Source organism: Drosophila nasuta, chromosome 2R (assembly GCF_023558535.2).
Source record: "Drosophila nasuta strain 15112-1781.00 chromosome 2R, ASM2355853v1, whole genome shotgun sequence".
In the NCBI taxonomy this organism is placed as follows: domain Eukaryota; kingdom Metazoa; phylum Arthropoda; class Insecta; order Diptera; family Drosophilidae; genus Drosophila; species Drosophila nasuta.
Window position 1 is genome coordinate 7,952,923 of NC_083456.1, and position 17,865 is coordinate 7,970,787.

Here is a 17,865-nt window from a genome sequence, read left to right on the forward strand (position 1 = left end):
CCCCCCCCCATCAATTTGAAAGCCTGTCCCCCCAGAGGGAGTGAAATTGTGGTGAGTGACATACACCCCGCGGTTATGATGCATGTGTGACATTAACGCAAACATCAGACCAAATTGCTTAACCCAGTGGGTGGCGCGGTACGAAATACGGAATATGGAAATGGAATTGCCTTTAACGAAATTAAGGCAATTCAAATTGAGCGCAATGAATGGGCGGTGGCGGTGTAGTGGGTGGAATATAAATAGGCCTATTTTAAGTCTGGTGGTTTATCTCAAGACAAGAGCGCCTTCCACCTGCTCATCCGCAGCATCAGCTGCAAGTGAATAACCTTTTTAGAGGTAGCATTGCCCGCAATCCTTTTGTTCGCGTCGGGCTAAAGCCTTTGGAATTTATGATTTGCACTATGCAGTTGGCCAACTTTAAATTGAGCTCATTTTGGCCGAGGGCCAATTAACTTTTCCCCATCTTTCCATGCTGCACAAAAAAAGGAGCATTGCCCGCCCGATTAGCTATCCGCTTGCTGGCTGCATCACCTTGCCAATAATAATTCAAAGCGGCAACTCGCCACAAGCACTTTGAGAACAACTCTGAAAGCCCTTTTGACCAGGGCAGCAATTTTGGGGTTGTGGGCTGCGTTTGTTAATAAAAGACGAATAGATATATTTTGGTCTGCATTATTGCATTTAGTTCCCGATTTCAAATTATCTTTGACTTTCAATTAAGCTGCCCGCGAGTTAAATGCATTTTGAGCATTACATGATTTGTGTTCTTTGCATAATTAATTAACTCGAATGGGTTTCCATTTAATTACATAAATCATAAATTGATTATTCAACTTGAGTTGATGAAATTGGGCAGAGAATTGTCAGCCTCCACTATTTCTGATATATTTAAAAATATTCATTTGAATGATGCCTCGAAAAAAAAAGAACAAGTAATGTTTCACACAAACGTGTATAATCAATTATATCCAACAACAAAAAATTGTACCTGAAGCTGACTATGAATAGCATCGATTACGACAGTTGCCATATCCTGTACTTGCGCTTACATTCTCTCATCCTTCCTCATCCTCTTTTTTCGCATTAATGGATAATCTGTCAATAACAAAAAGGTAGCGACACTTTTCAGTTTTTTTTTTCGCGCTCTCACTTTGGCATCATTCAACCATCGCGCTGTTGTGTCGATGGAGACTACATGGCAGATCAGCATCATATCCAATGCATCCTTCACGTTGTCATTGATGAATTTCACTTTGATTGTCAGCGCTTTTTCGAGTGTCCTATTTAAATACTCTAAAGTCAATGTTATTGGCTACGACACTTTTACGATCTATTTTTGGAATATTGGTTTTTAATCAAAGAGAAAAGTGAAGTGAGTTGGGGATAAAACAAAACTCTCGAGTAGAATGAATTATAATTTCTAGCCTGTGTTTTTTGAAATGATTAGAATTGTTTTTTATTATTGAATTATGAATTTTACATTCTTAACAAATTGTTTTAAATTATTTATTTTGGTTCATTAAAATTTCCTTTTCCTATAACTGTTTGACTGTTGAACTGTTTTTGAAAGAGTATCAAAAGTTCGTCACAGGACACAATCAATATATCCTTCTTTTTGTTTCAGCTTTTTCGTGTCCTTTGGCTTTGTCTTGTTGTCATTTTTAATATGTACGCCATTTGCCATAGATACGCGGATATTGGGATACTTTTTGTTACTTTATGGGGGGGCGGCATATTTCACCATGGAGTATGGACAGGGGAGGAAGGGAGGAGAGGCTGTCCCGTTTTACGTGCCATTCGACTGCCATTAGCCATAAAATGGTTGCCCATTTTTGGGGGTCGACCATTTACCATTTACCCAGTTGTCTGTTGGTTTTACGTGCTCTTCCCCTGCAAAACAGTTTCGTAATTATGCTCTTAAAAAATGCATAAAAAAATGTACTTAAAATGTTAAGTTGTTTTTCACTTTGTTGAGGCAGCAGCAGAGAGTGCAGAATTTAATGACTGAGACAAATATGTTTTCTTTGCGTGTGTGTGTGTGCGTGAAAATTGTTCATATTATGCATTTTTAACATGACGAGTAAATTTTTAATGAACTTTTCTCTTTCTCTTTATGCATTTCAGAACCGAATTAATTAAAATTGTTTTGGGTAAGTGCGACAAATTTGTTCATCAATTTAGTCTTAAGAATGTGTGACTGACTAATTGAAAGTGTTTCTGTTTTGTGACAAATTGTTTTTATTTAATTCATTTCATTTCGCTTTAGGTAATTCATTTTTATAGAGATTTTCAACTCTTTTCTTTTTGCCTGCATTTTATGCCCCATAAAGAGACGTGATTTTTATGCCTAGACTAAGCAAATGTCATGGAAAACGGCGAAAACTTTTTGTGCCATTAAGCAAGTCCCAAACTCATTAACGTGTCTCAAATCGCGCCATCTCCTTTCTGCCTTTCACTTCTCGTGTGGAGGCAGCGCCAACTATTTCTTGGTCCAACTGTTTTAATTGCACACGAAATTTAATGCCAACGAATATGCAACGTTTTTCCGTCTAATTGCAGCTGCCTGCCACTAAATTTGGCTGCCCAATGAAGCATGCCACAGCATGCCTAACCTTGCTTGCAGCCTGCGTCTGCTTGCTGCAGCAACCGCAGGCGAAGAAAACGCTGTATCAAGTGCAATGCGAAGTATAATATCGAATTTTTCTGCCATGTTGGCAGAAAATGTTCTACATCTTTTTTTGCCGAATACCCTTATTACTGACATTTTCATTTCTTAATGCAATTCAATGCTCAAACTTGAACAGTTTTCATAGCCAGTTGAAAGTAAAATTCATAGAGCATGCATCTTTAAAGCAGTGTTAAAAATTCATTTAATATTAGATATTTGGGGAAAACGAATCAACGCTATTTAAACATGATTGATTGCTTTGCTTTGGATCGCAGCTCATTTGGCTGTTCGTTTATTAAACACCGTGAATTTTGCTAATTGAATTAGCAACCAATTTTTGATGCAATTTGATTGGATTTTTGGTTTCCTATGAAAAAACTAAATCGATTAATCAATTTTGGGTTGTTTAAGAGGTAATGTCATTTCGCCAAAGCTTAATTAACTGCTCTAATAGCTGGTCACAGCTCTCAATTAAGCACCACTAAATAGCAACAAAAAAGCATAGAAAGAGGGAATGAGATTGGATTTACCTGCTGCACGTTGAATCGCGTAACGCGCATATTTCATAGCATACTTTTGCGGGCCGCATCAAATTCCGCCTTTGTTTTGCGGCAATTATGCAAAGGGTGCCGTGGAGTGAGGAGGGGAGACGGATGCGTTGGGTGTTGGTGTTGGTTCTGTAGGTGAGTGGCTTGGCAATAGCAGCAGGTGAACGTAAGAGACACTCGATAGCTGCGTCACTTGTTTGCCACCAACAGCGTTGCAAGTGGCAGCTCTGTCAGCGTTAATTCCTATACCTCCCCTCCTCAGTTCCCTCCTCGCTGCAATCGAACAGCTCTTACAAGCACTTTTGCACACACACACGCACATGCACACCAGCAACCAGCACTTTAAGTGCTGTGTATAGAGGTGCACAGTTTGTGTTTCGCATTGAAGCAAGTAATTAATGCGTTTGTGTGCACGATAACATTGATATGTAGATCCCCCTCTTCGATATACGCGGGTGTGTGTGTGTGTGCGTTTGAACTGCGTTCATGGTAAATTCTGAGTTTCGAATGCAACGTTTAGGTATTTGCTTATTCGATTAGACGATGAACATGAACACTTTTTTGCTGATTCACATTCTTGATTGCGAACAAGGTTTAAGCAGACTTTGTTTGCCTACTTTTATTAACAACCGACTACCGGCCAACTGTGAATGCTGCTAGCTTAATCAATAGTTAGATAGGTAGAGTTTATTTGAGGTAGATGTGCGATTTTAAAGTAAGCAATAGGTGCATTCAGGAAGTAATACGGATCAGCAATAATCACTTGGTACATATCATGATACCTTATCATTCAATATAATATATTGTAAAACCAGCTAATAAATACCGATTTTTTTTACGTATGGGCACACTCTTAACAAGACCGTAAGTTTAAGAAATTAAGGTATACAATTGTGTATAAGCATTGATATTTAATATAACAGTTACAATGCGTTTAAAAAATATGAAACACAGCCTTGGCTAGATTTTGCGAATTCAATTTAAGAATCTTAAACCGTGAATTGCAAATACACAAACCGATGTTCTTCTGTAAGTGTTAGTATTCACAATATTTGTAGAATATTTTCTTTTCGATACCAAAACATTTTTACGTTTCTGATTATTCAAGCTGAATTCATAAAGTAGTGACCAGTTGTCATAATTAAGTTACCTGCTCATTGCGCCCAATGTTTCCACCTTACGAAATATAATCACCATTTGATGTAAATCTTTTGCCTAATTCTGATGGGCCTTCTTTTGATATTCCTTCTTTTGATGGCCCTCTTCTGCATGCTCAGTGTGTGCTGCTGTTAATTCAATTGATTTAAACTTTGTGTACATTACTCTCTCCACACACGCCTATAATCATTGCTAACATGTTTCACGCCCCCCATGTCGTATGTGTGACTTGAAATTTTGACGCAACCATGCATAAATTGATGTGATTTGCTTTGGCGGGGAGGGAGCTTTGTTTGTGTGGTGAATGATGGTGGGAGGGGGGAGGGAGATGACATGGCTGTGGTACGGCCCTCAATCAAGGGTGCTTTATGGATAGATACCCATTTAAGTACTGGTCACAATTGACAATTAAATTGCTGCCGTTGGGTTGCACGTTGTCAACTGGCACCTGCCGCAGTAGCTTCTCTCTCTCTCTATCTCCCTCTCTCGTTCTCACTCCTCCGACACTTTAAAGGTGTTGCTATTCAATTTACATAAAAAGGTAACCAACAGCAGTCCGCAGTCGATGTCTCTCCCCCACCTTCACTCATTCAACCTGTTGCTGTGCAACCCCTTTTTGCGGTTCAATTTCCATGCGTTGATTAAATTTTATAATTTTTACGCACAATTGAGCGACGCGTGGAACGTGGAAGGGAGGAGCCAGAGAATCTGTAAAAGGGAAACGAAAGGTAACTGAATTTATCATAAATTAGTTTCGGAATCTTTCTCATTCCCTTCTCCTATTCGCACCTTGTGTTTCTCTTTCTCTCTCTCTGGTTGCATGATTGACTTTTCAAATTTGTGCGCTTTATAGTTTCCAATCAAAATTGATAGCCAGCGGGAAAGTCGAAAAGGTGCAAAGGGTAAAGCGGTTAGTTATCGGGCAGGTTGCTAATTAAACGCTGTCAACCGTGCGATAAATTAGAACTCATTTCGGATTCGATTCTAAAATGAATCCAAACATGATACATAAATACGGTTTTTGGCTACGTTTGGGGTACAATTTGTATGGCCTACTTTTAGGCTGCTCGTTAGAATGTTCGTAGTTATGTTATGTTTATGTTTATCAAGAGGCACATAAACTAAGTACGCAACAATTTATAATTTATATAAGAAACCATAAATGTTGAGAACTGCAATTTGTTGTCTGAAGTTTTATAAGAATATTGAACATTTATTAGAAGCAAAATAATTGAATTTAGTTTGTGTATGCTTCATTTTAATTGAAGAAACTATATAAAATTTATATAAATTTAGAGATAATTATTTTGGCAACGCAATTATTTTGGTGTGCATCCTTTAAATAAGAATATTTCCTTGAATTTCAATATAGAATGACTGTAGAATTTTGATCCAAATTTACGAATTTGTCTTCTGGCATAAACTTTATGGCTTTTCTGTGAAGGTTCAATAAAGAAACTGGAGTCACCTACTCTGATGACATTGTCTTAAATTCATTTCATTGGATGCAGGATTTCAAACTTCTTCAGATTAGCATTTAGCAGGAAAATATTCATCTACAAAAGCATCTTTTGAATTAGTTTTTGAATATGAAGTTTCCACTTTTTTTTTTTTGACGTTATGTTACTGGATTTTGCCAATTGCAGAATTTAATTTCGTAATTGAATGATCAATATGAACGGATGTCCGTATTTGACTCGGCACGCCAGCTGAACCCTTCTGTCTGTCTTGCCGGGCTTGCCACTTGACTTGGCTTTTGTGTAACAAGCAGCAATTTAATTGAAAATTTATCAGTTTCACATTTCATTTGCATTTCATTCAAATGCTACCATTCTGCCCGATACACATACGAGAAAATATATATGCCTGGACTCGAATTTAGCTCAGAGGTTATCCAACACTTTTCCAATTTGCATCGTTGACATTTTTCAGACATACAGAGGTTGAGGATGCGGTTGGGTTCAGTTTGGGTCTCCAAAAACAATTTCCCCAAGTCCGCACCTCACAAATATGGTTATGAATAGATGGAATGAATACAATGAAATTGTTTTAATATATTTTTTTTCTACTTTGCGTATTGCCAAAATATTTCAATACCCTCTTTTATGATAGATGAAAGTCTGCATATGCTAGAAATATTCTGATAATAGGAAGAGGGTATCTTTTTGATTCAGCATTTATTTATCAAAAATTCCTCGTTATTTGCAGCTTGGCATTTCTGAATGCCAGACAGTTACTGGCAAATATTTCGAATTTTAAGGCAATTCCTCTGCAGGTCCGTATCAGTCTAATTAAGTGATGGCACCGATGCTAGTTATGGTTTAGTGGTAGTTGCTGTAGTTTGAGGGTAGTTGTTGGGTACGTCTGATGTCCGTTTATTGATTTTTTGGTGCTGCTCGGCTGCGATAAATTAATTAAAATAAATGAGAAATTTGTTTACTTGTGCATGGCACTCCCATAAATGAAATTATTTTCCTTTTTAGCCACCACAAACGTGTATTGAGATACAATTTCTAAGTCGAAGTAAAATATAAGTTATTTTGCAAATATTTCCTGTTACCAATTACTTAATTACAGCGAATGCCTTTCAACCTATCGAACAATAAGTAGCAATTTAATAAATGTGGAAAGAAAGCCTTTACGATAAGTTGCAAAATATTTAGATACATGGTAAAAAGGTATTTTATCTTTGTGCGCCCACCAAATGAATGTAACAGGCAGAAAGAAATCTTAGAGTATTTTTGTATATTAATTCGGTATATTTAAAAAATATTATATTATTACATTACAAAGTTTAAGGTATATTTAAGTATTTTTTCAGTATTGCTTTTATTAAAAATGGGTAGCGGGTATCTCGCAGTCGTGCGACTTCATCTTCCGTAATGTGTAACATTTTCTTACTATATATTGATTATCACTTTTATATTAACTGCTTTAGAAGGGTATTAGTTAACCTAGTTTTTGCAGATCTAGTCTAGTATTGTGGATTCAACATCAATATTGACGTTGAAATGCTATTCGCAAATATCAACACATGCGCGAATATTGCGCTTGTGGTTTGTTGGCAAACGTAAAGGCTAAATGTTGCTGTTGTCATTTGACTAATTCAATCAATAGCAAATTTGTAATGGAACCCTTTGAACAGTGTCCGCAATAATTTAATGGATTACTGCACATTTGTATGAAGGCAGACGTCAGAGGATTTCTTGCCACAAATACTAATTAATCAGCTTGCTATTAATTAAACAACCGCAATTCGTAAATGAGCGCACAATTCGAGCTGAGGAAAATGTGCAAAATGTCTGTGGGAAAATGCGGATCGGTTAATCATTAATCCGCTTTCCACACCATCTTTATTTGGCACACACACGTCAACCGCATTGGGCCAATGAGCTTTAATTGCTGTTTACGGCGTTTTCTTTAACATCGAGTAAAGTTCAGGCGTTGTTTGAATTTATGGAATATTTACTTTACTGTGTGGGTGAGATGCCTCAAAAAAAAACGAAGTTATTTTTCATAATTTACAACCCCATTGACGATATTGTTATGGTTATCACATTGGCGCCAGCTGAACGCGTTGTGTCGAGTCGAGTCGAGTCGCTTGTTATTAAGCATAAAAATAAATTAATAACAGCTTGTCATCACACACGCACTCTCTGTCTGTGTGTTTTGGGTGTGGGCGTGGGTGTTTGTGCTGCCTGCATTAAGAGGCAGTCAGTTAATATTCTTAACGCAAATATTTTAACGATGTCGATGCGAAGTTTTGCGTGGCTTTTTTACTGCCGCAAAATATGAAAAGAACTCTGAAACTTCAGAGGTCGTTCAAGTTTATCAGCAACGAGCATATGCAGCTTGACTCATAAACGTTTTATATAGAGAATAGGGAGAAAAGGCAATAAGATAGCACGTTAAAATTCACTGCACTTCACAAGGTCTCAAATTAAAGAAGAAGCTGACAAATTAGATTAATCTGAAGTTCGTATTTCCCGAAATTTGAATTGAAGTTTTTGAGTGGAGAGAATCTTTATATTTTGCTGCATTATTTAGTACGAACACACAAACAATAACTTGTTAAAATATTACATGTAGAAGGATAAAATAATGTAGAAAGGTAAATATGTTGTATTTTTTAGTGAACGCTTTCTTATTTGCATAAATTTGAATTATTTATAAATTAGAATTTGCTTATAAATAAGTGTTTTTAATGTGGGAGTTTCCAATTTATTCAAATTGATTTTGAATTTTTATAAAAGAGACAGCAAAACAGAGAACATCATAATGTCTATCCTTATTATTTTGATTAGATTAACCAAATATTTCATTTGCACAAATTTACATGCTGCTTTTGTGCACATAAATATAAATGGCATACATTTTTTTTTGTTTGCTATTTCATAACAAATATTGGCCAGCATCAAATGTTTTGCAGATTCGTTAGAATCAAAGCATCCGTTTTCAGTAGAAATTTGTTGCGAATACGCTTATTTCCTTTCTAACCCGAACCCCTGCGGCACAGCTTACTGCAATCCAAACTTTGCGATTACCTTCATCTCTCCGCTCAGCTCGACCCCGCAGCGTGTCGCGCATTGAAACGTTTATATCGGAATTATATTGCATTTTTATTACCATCGCGTATAAATTTTTACTTTGGTTTTCGCATGGTTTTGCTGCCGCCAGGCACGCAACATTTTAAAAAACAATTTTGCCAGATACAATTTCTTGTGTATTATCGCCGAAAAGTATGCAAACACAAGCCCAAACACACACATATATACAGAAGCGTGCGCACGCACACTTAAGCAAACGGCGACAGCCACAAACACCCACACACACAAAGCTGCAAATAAACGTAGACCTCTGGCAGCACACATGGCGTATACGCAATTTTATTTGCATGCCAGACAGACAACGACATTGCCGTCCACCCTGCGGCTGCTTATCACTTTATATATGTCTGTCTCTGTCTCTCTCTCTCTTTCTCTCTCTGTCTGTGTGTGTTTGAAATTGGGTCTCGTGTCCCTGCTGTTGTAGCACTTTGTGTGGCAGCCGATGTTGCCGATGTGTTGCGTGTTCCGCAATATATTTTCGCCGCAATTTCGACCTGTAATTAGAAGAGAGTTAAGTAGTGACACAGCACAAATTGGCTCGCATTCAAATGAGAAATGTACTCGAACCACATTAGTCCTCTAATTATCTGCGTTGCGCGGGTAAAAAGCTTTCTCGTTTCTACTTTGCGATATTACGTCTATAATTTTGTTCTTTTTCTGTTTAACAGAAGTGTCTGTATGATAATTTCTCTTTGTGCTTTTTTCGTATAATTTTTTCTCAGACATAAAATAAACAAGTTTACAGGGGGCAAAGTAAATAATGCGAGGTGACATTATTGTTGGGGCTGTGTGCGTATTATAAACTCGGAAAGTGGGGAGAAAGAGAGAGAGAGAGGGAGAGAGAGTATTTAAGGGGGAGGATGATGACTGATTTTTTATTGTTTCTGGCAAAAGGTGTCGGCTTTAATGCATTTTCATGCCTTATTTAAAATGATTTTCGGTTTGCCTCGCAGGAAATTATTTTCATTTATTGCCTTCGCAGCGGAAGCATCAGAGACAACCCAGGATCGACAGGACGAGGCCTGCCATGGGTAATGCTACAGTTAATCATTGTGCGGTTGCGGTAATTTTTCAGCTCAATTAAGTGCGATATTATAAAGGCAGGCCACAAGTGAACTCACATATTCACTTTTATTCACTGTGAGAAAATATTCATAAATTTCAATTTGCAAAGACAGCAAATAAATAAACGTTAAACAAAACCGAATGCCATGCCGCAGGAGTTAAAAACACACACACACACACACAAACACAACACTAAATTAAAACTCAACCTGAACCACAGCAGCATCAGCAGCAGCAGCAATATGGCTGAAGAGGAGAACTCAAACGAATTGCACGCTGGACGTTTAATTAATGGAGTGGAAAGAACATACAAGTTCAGTTGAATTAGTGGCAAACGGCAAAGACAAACATCAATATGAAAACACACAGACACAGCAAGCGAAAGAGAAAAAGAGAAAAGAGGCAAAGAGTGCGGGGGGGAGACAGAGTTGAAACTCAAAAAGGGCCTCGGGGCAGAGTAAAAGCATCACAAAGCAAAGACAAAGGAAAACAAATAAGAATGATGTGCACCAGATTGGGCTGCTAGTTCCTACCCTCTACGCTCTAAGCTTCGATACAAATGAATGTTTTACATGCCAGACTATGTAATACCCTGTATAATTTAATGAAAGCAAATGATACTTGATTACATCGACCCATTCAACGAAGTGCCTTTGTTTAGGGTATCAGAAGGAGAAGAAGAAGTTGAAAGAACTGTAAGACTTCAAGCCTGACAGCTCAGCACTTTGTGATGCAAACGAGTTTGGCATGCGAGTTTCCACATTATCTAAATGTAGATGATATGGCAATACGACAACGCCCCCAAAAAAAGCAAAAAGCAAAATCAGAGGGAACAGTGACATTTGACATTTCAATAAGCGTCGGCTGGTCGGCCAAAATCCAATGCAATGACAAAGCATTAGCTAAGAAATGAAATCCATTGGCAAAGGGACAACATCAGTAGCAGCAGCAGCAGCAGCAGGAGAACCGAAAACCCTGGCTAAATCAATACTTATCTTTTTGGAGCGCCAAAAGTTGCGCCTCCTAATGCCGAGGGCGTCTTCACAGTGTTTTTCCCATTCTCATTTTCATTTTCATTCTTTTACTTATAAAGCTTCTCATTCACTTTGTGTTCTGTGTGCTGTGCAAGGGGCGTTGCGGAAGCTTTTTCAGCTATCTTGTAATTGAATGTACACCACACGGCGTATACGCAATGTCTGCTAGTAGCTTGTCCTTTGGCATTCGCAACTGTTTAGCATAGTCGTAAGCCTTTCCAATGCAAATCTATTGCCATTCACTTTATTTATGCCACTCGCTTATTGGTTTATTTGTATAATTTTATGTATTCCCTCCCCGTTTTCTGTCTTGTCATTTGCTATGCAAATACCGCTTTGCATTGGAATTCCATAAACTTTTGGCTTGATTTTCAATTTGTGCATTGCGTCTTCGGAGTCAACAAAGAGCACTACAAAGCAATAACTAAAATGTCTACAGAGTTAAGTGGTTGCTTTTATTGTTTGAGAAAGAACGAATTTCTTCTTGTCTTTTTAGGTAAGCAGAGATTGCTTTAAAATATTACTAATTATAAGAAAAGTTTTTCTTATGCCTTATGAAGTCGGTAAGCTAAAAACATGAAATCATTCCAGACCTAACATCATCTAATTCAATTCCCTTATGCACATATCAATTTCAACATCTGTCTGACACGAGCTTATCAATATGCATAGCATGAGAGATGCAGCCGAATTTGATTACCACTCATATTTTATACCCATTCAAAAAGTTAACAGAAAAAAGGAGAGAAAGAAACAAAGAACTGAATGTCGGCAAACAGGCAGTAAAAATCATAGCACGTCTTTTCCGAAAAGTGGAATGAAAAAGAGAAATGTTAAAAGTGTGCAAAAGTTTTGTGCGCGCGCGAGTTTTTCGGTGCGATGGCAATTAGAAACATATTTCACCATTGTTGCCACAGACATGTTTTAATGGCAAATAAAAATGGCGTCGCCGCAGACATGTTTGTGCATGGCGGCAAACTGTTTAAAATGGCACAAGCAGCAGGCCAATGGAAGGGGCAACAATAAGCCAGACAGACAACAGGCACCGGAAATCGCCAGACAAAGGGTGGAAAAGGCTTTCATTGTTATTATTTCATGTGTGTGTATGAGTTATAATAAAAGCAAAAAGAGCGGAGTTGACATTGCTCGACTAAAGGATATCTATGCGTATTTCTGTAAAATATCGAACCCATTTTTGTGCGGATAAATGATTGTTGAACACAGCCGCCGGTGTAAGGCAACCGTGCGAGTCCAATCAGATGGTGCTTGCTCGTGTCTCCTTTGTCTACGTCCGAGTTGGACGTCTCATTCAATCAGAAGCATCAATCAGTTCGTCGTGTGAAAGGTTTTTGATGGTGGGTTCGAGTTCGAGTGGAGGAACAAAAGGCTTCAGCGGATTTTCAACTTCATTTTTGTCGATTTCGTGAGCAATCAAGCGCAAATGCTTCTCTGTTTCAGCCGAGGCAGGCGTTTGCTCCACTCCATCTCCATTGCCATCTTCATCGCCAGCGTCAGATTACCTGTCCAACATGGCCACGTATTTATTAAGTCATGACGCTGAATGGCAGGCCATTCAGAAAGAACAAAAAAGAAGATGTGTAAAGAAAAGAAAAGAAAGATACAAGCTTGAGCTAAAGCATTCAACGCTTGATCCTTCGCACAGAGCAAACACAGCATTCCATTCATATCTTAAACGTCATCATCCAGCTGGGTATCATCATTATCATCAAGGTTATAGCTGTCCTTCTGGTTTTGGATGTGCTGTTCTTGTTTACCTTATTGTTCCTTTTACACTTTGCTACGGCTTCGACTTCTGGATTTTGCTTCGCATTCATTGATTGCTTTTGTGCATTTTTGAGTGTACAAAATCGTTTGGAGTTCAATTTCTCGCATTTGATGTCATTTACGCCTCATTGACGTCGTTTTTTTGAGCCACAATCATCGAAGTGCCGACAAGTTAACAAATCATTCTGCTGCGGCTACGATAGAGATTTGTGCCCTGACTTGATTAAGTAAATGTGGAAGTACGACAACGTTTTATAGCAATAGTTTAACTCGAATAATGCCTTTTTTGTCTGGACATCACTGAACTTCTCTCTTTCATGTTTCATCGGGCCAACATTTGATACGGCTCATTATGCACAGCGAAGAAGGGCAGGGGACAGTTGAAAGTTGAAGCATAATGCTTTGTGAAAACTTCCACAACATTTGACGAGTGGAAGACCCCGGAAAATCATTTAAAGTTTTTTTTATGGCGATGCCGTCACGACTTTTTTGCCAGGCGAACAAACATGATTTTATTCCAGCATTTTGAACTCCAGGGCAACTGCTCATTAGTTCAACAACTGAATTTGCACTCTCAAGTATATTAGATAAATATGTTGGTGTTTGTAAGGCTGCTGCCTGCACATTTCAATCAATGTGAAAACTTTCTACCGCATACTAAGAAGTCCAACAGCTGATGATGGAATAAAAAGATGGCAAAAAAAGTTACGCCAAATTGAATTCCGTGCAAAAGTTTTACGCGTTTTGTTCTCGCCAGAACCTTTTTGCGTTCGCTTTGCTTTCAACATTGCTTGTAAAAAACAGAAGAATAGAAGCTACGTATGATGAACTAAATAAAATACAACAAAAAAGCACAGCATTAGGTAAAGCACCTGCTATACTTTATGTACTAAGGGGTATTTGCTAGTCGATCGCCTGGCTTTGATCTTATTGAGACCAGTCATAAACTGCTGTAAAATTATTGATAGAGCGTTGTAGGCGTATACGTAATATTATTTTTGCAACAACTGTACCGGAAACATTATGAACCTGATTTGCAGTCGACTGTTTTGCCTGACTGCCTGCCTGCTGCCTGCCAGTTGCAGCTGTCAGTCGGCAAAGGAAGAAACATGAACGAAGCACAAAGAACGAGAGAGAGAGCCGCACACAATGGCGAACGGAAGTGGAAGTCGCTTATCCAAGCAGCTTTCCCAATGCCGCCATTCTTCTCTTGGTTCACTTGGCTGTGTTGCCTTGGCTGTCGCTTAGACTATTTTATTAGTAGGGTTTCTTTTTCTTGTGCAGCACTCGCGTACACATTTGCATATCAATTTGTTTCATTCGTTTCATTTAAAGCTCTGCTGCATTTGCAGCTCCTTTCAAATGTCGTTGCATACTTTTTGGCGCTGAGTGCTTTGCACATTGTGTGTAATTTGCTCTGTTATTTTGTTATTGTATCGTGTGGCTTCTCGCATTGCATATAATCGCACAAAAACGAGAAGCATCTCCCATTTTTGTATACATATATTTTCAAATATTTTGCTGACTTGTTTATTGGCTATTGTTTTTTTTTTTCTCTTTCCTTATTTTTGTGCTTAACGCGTTGACAAATTGCAAAAGAAGGCGCAAGTTATTGGATCTTGGCAAATTGCTTGAATATCTAGAATTTATGACAGTACCATAAATTACACAAATATTCTGGATACGCAAATTTCATTTCAGAGAATGATGTAAGAGATGCTCAGCTTATTTTTAGAATTGATTTACTGAGATAAATATTTAATTTACATATTCACATTTTATTTGACAATCTCAATGATCGCTAATTGGTTTCATGTCGAGTGTAAACAATTAAATTAATTTCGCTTTTTCGTCGCTAAAACTATAAAAAGCAAATTGCTGTTAGTTACACAAACTCATGTAAATAAATTTGCCAGGCAATCTATTGTGCATATATGTAAATTTGAAAGTGCTTTGCCACTCAAACATGCAGATTAAAAAAGAACATAAAAAAGTAGAGAGAGTGAGAAAGAGAGATAGCGTAAAAAAATCTGCATTGTCATTTGTTTTGACATTCCGCTAATAACTGAAAATTAGTATTTCCTGCTGTCAGCATGGTTTGTAAATTGCACGACAACCAAAAAAATGAATGTGTTAGAGATGCATAAAAAACGGAGAATCGAAGGAGAATTTGAATTGTGTTGGTGAGTGCAGAAAAAAGCAATTAAAATCGGGCAGTGAGTAAGAACTTCAGATACTCTATAAGCTGTTTAGATATAAAGTCGTGTGAAATATGGATACCCTGTAAGCTGAGTAATTAAATCAAATAAAAGAGTTGCCAATTTGGATAAATTAAAATTCTGTGAAATTCATAAGTGAACAATTTAATTTTTAGTTAAGGAAATTTACATAGTATTTGGTAGAGGTATTTTGTATTTTCTCAGCTTCGTGATGCTGTCACTGGATTGTAGTGCAATTGCAAAAAAAGAAGTGGTGTAATTTCAGTTACTTAAAGCAAGCAAAACAACATTGGGATTTTTTTGCATATGCATGAGGATTCACTGTACTCGCATGTTGTATGCTTGCGTCTGTGTGTGCATGACAGGATATGTCAGAGAAAGAGTCTGCAACATGGCGATGCGTCGCTAAGCTTGCCACTCGAACAAGCTTAAGGGTTATGGCAACGCCCAGAAGGGGGAGAAGTTGCACTTTGTGCTGCATCAGCAGCAGAATGCAGCTGCTTATGAAGCTTTGTGTAAATATGTGACTGAAGAGCCGTTGAATAAGTGGAGTTGCCTATATGTTGTATAGTGTGTGTGTGTGTGTGCTTGTTTGTGTGTGGGGGCATGCAACTCATTAACAGCTAAACATTGCACAAACACACACATGCATACAAACAGTCTCTGGGCGAAGGGTAAACGCGAGAGCAGCAGAGTTCGTTGTCAAAATGTCAACAGGAGGAACTTTCTCGATAGTTGTTGTTGCCATCGCTAAACAGGTTGCAACCGTGGCAACAACAGCAGCAGCAACAACAATTTGTCATGCAAATATAACAACAGGCAACACGAAAAGTTTGTGCAACAATCTGAACTAGTATAAAGCAAACAGCAGACCCAACGTCAACTTTCTAATTGTTTAAATTGCACACACAAACCCGCACCTTAAACTATCTGTGTGCAGTGTGTTGGTGTGTGTGTGTGTGTGTTGATATTGTTGTGGCACAGCCTTACACGGAGCTTTTTGGCTTTTCGGCTTCAATTTTATTGACGTTCCAAACTCGAAAACCAACGAAATAAACTTTATGACAATTTGATTGTGGTGAGGTGCAACAACAAAAAAAGGGAAAAATATACCACTAGAAAACCGCCGAACCAATCAAAACTTTGCAGCAATTTTAACAAATCCAATTTTCGCAAATTCTTTATCACAACTTAAATGAAGTCATGAATTTGGTTTTAATGCAAGCTAACTATTATTTTTTAGAGCATAAAGCGGAAATGCGTACAATTCTTGTGATGTTAGTGCCATTTGGCAGCATATTTGCCACTTGGCAGCATAATAAAAGATTAATCGTCGCGAAATCAGCAACGCAACTGCTGGCAAAATGAAACCAATCCAAACGGAACGAAACGAGGCGAAACGAAACGAAGAACACGGCGCATTGCATACTTTTTGGCGCCAAGTTTAATTGAAATGGCAACATGCGGCGCCACAAAAACTGTGTGAGGTGTAAATTGCCAGGAAAAAAGGCAAGAGCGAGAGAAAGAGAGAAAGAGAGAGAGAGAGAGAGGGGGAGATGGCGGATAGAGCAAGCAATGAATAGACACGCATAAATTTCATACAAACAACTGCCAGCATCCCATATCCATGCCCATGCTCATGGCCCGAATTCTTTGCCCCACTAGCTTGCAGCATGCTGTGCATACTAATAACCATGCCACTTTTTGTGCCCCACGTCCAATATAGTCAAACGAAGTATATCCTAGAACGGCTGTAAATACGAGTGTGGCCCAAAATTCAGCCAGTTTTCCTAACACTAATTGCAGGATATTATAGCGTCGTATATCCTTTTTTTCGCTGCCATCTGTTTGGGTTTTAGTCCCCACAACTGATGTTCTCTAATGCCATTGTTGCTGCTGCGCATATTACGGCTGTTGATTTGTTGATTTACATTTCGTTCACAAAAATAATGCCACAATTGAGCGCCGCAACAGTTCGGATTTGTGCGGCATAGCAGAGAGTGGAAATCAGCGTTTTAGATTTTTAGTGCCAACCTTGATTGTTGCCACAGCAATGGCAACAGAAATTGTCAACATTTTAATGTGTATGCTCACGCTTAATGTGGCACGTCAATGTCACAAAAAAGAAGGAAAGCTTCCCCTTGGCCCCATTGGCTCCATGCACCCAAAGTGCCATAACGCGTCACCTGCATCAAGTGGCAAGTGGCAAATGACTGCTTCCTATCTACTTTACCATGCCAGCAACTTGCATCGCGTACTTATCTGCAAAGCAAAGGAGTTTCAGCTGCTTAATGTTCATTACTTACTTCAATTAAAAACAGATCGAATGCCTGCTACTCATTCTTTTTTCTATTAGCACTAATAAACTATATATAAATTAGTATATGAAAAATGACTGAAAAATCTCTATGTGGTATTTTAATTTATTACTACATTTAAAGTACACCATTTATTATCACGAATAAAATATAATTAAATTAATATACGAAAAATATTAAAACTTACCAAAATCTCTTTTTGGTATAATGATATATTACTACTTTTAAAATATACTGTATAGCACAAAATATACCAGATTGTAATTGGCATAATTTGTATTTTTTTTTTTAACTCAAATTTAATTTATTAATTAATTTAATTAATTAATGTTCCCATGTAACGATATGATTAGAAGTATTCTTTGTGAGTTTTCCACATAGTTATCTGCTAAGAAATAAAATAAAGTTTTATCAATTCATGTAGTAATGCTATATCTTAAAATTTACATTTTGTAGAGCC

General features: G+C 37.8%; 1 protein-coding gene across 3 annotated transcripts in view; it reads left to right on the top strand.

The window, feature by feature from the left end:
* Positions 1-17,865, top strand: part of LOC132787191 (furin-like protease 1) — a 161,273-nt gene that overhangs the window by 70,355 nt on the left and 73,053 nt on the right. For all 3 annotated transcript variants that reach the window (XM_060794110.1, XM_060794111.1, XM_060794112.1), the window contains one exon: positions 2,128-2,153. The gene's annotated coding sequence lies outside the window, so the exon portion shown is untranslated. The remainder of the gene's footprint in view (positions 1-2,127; positions 2,154-17,865) is intronic.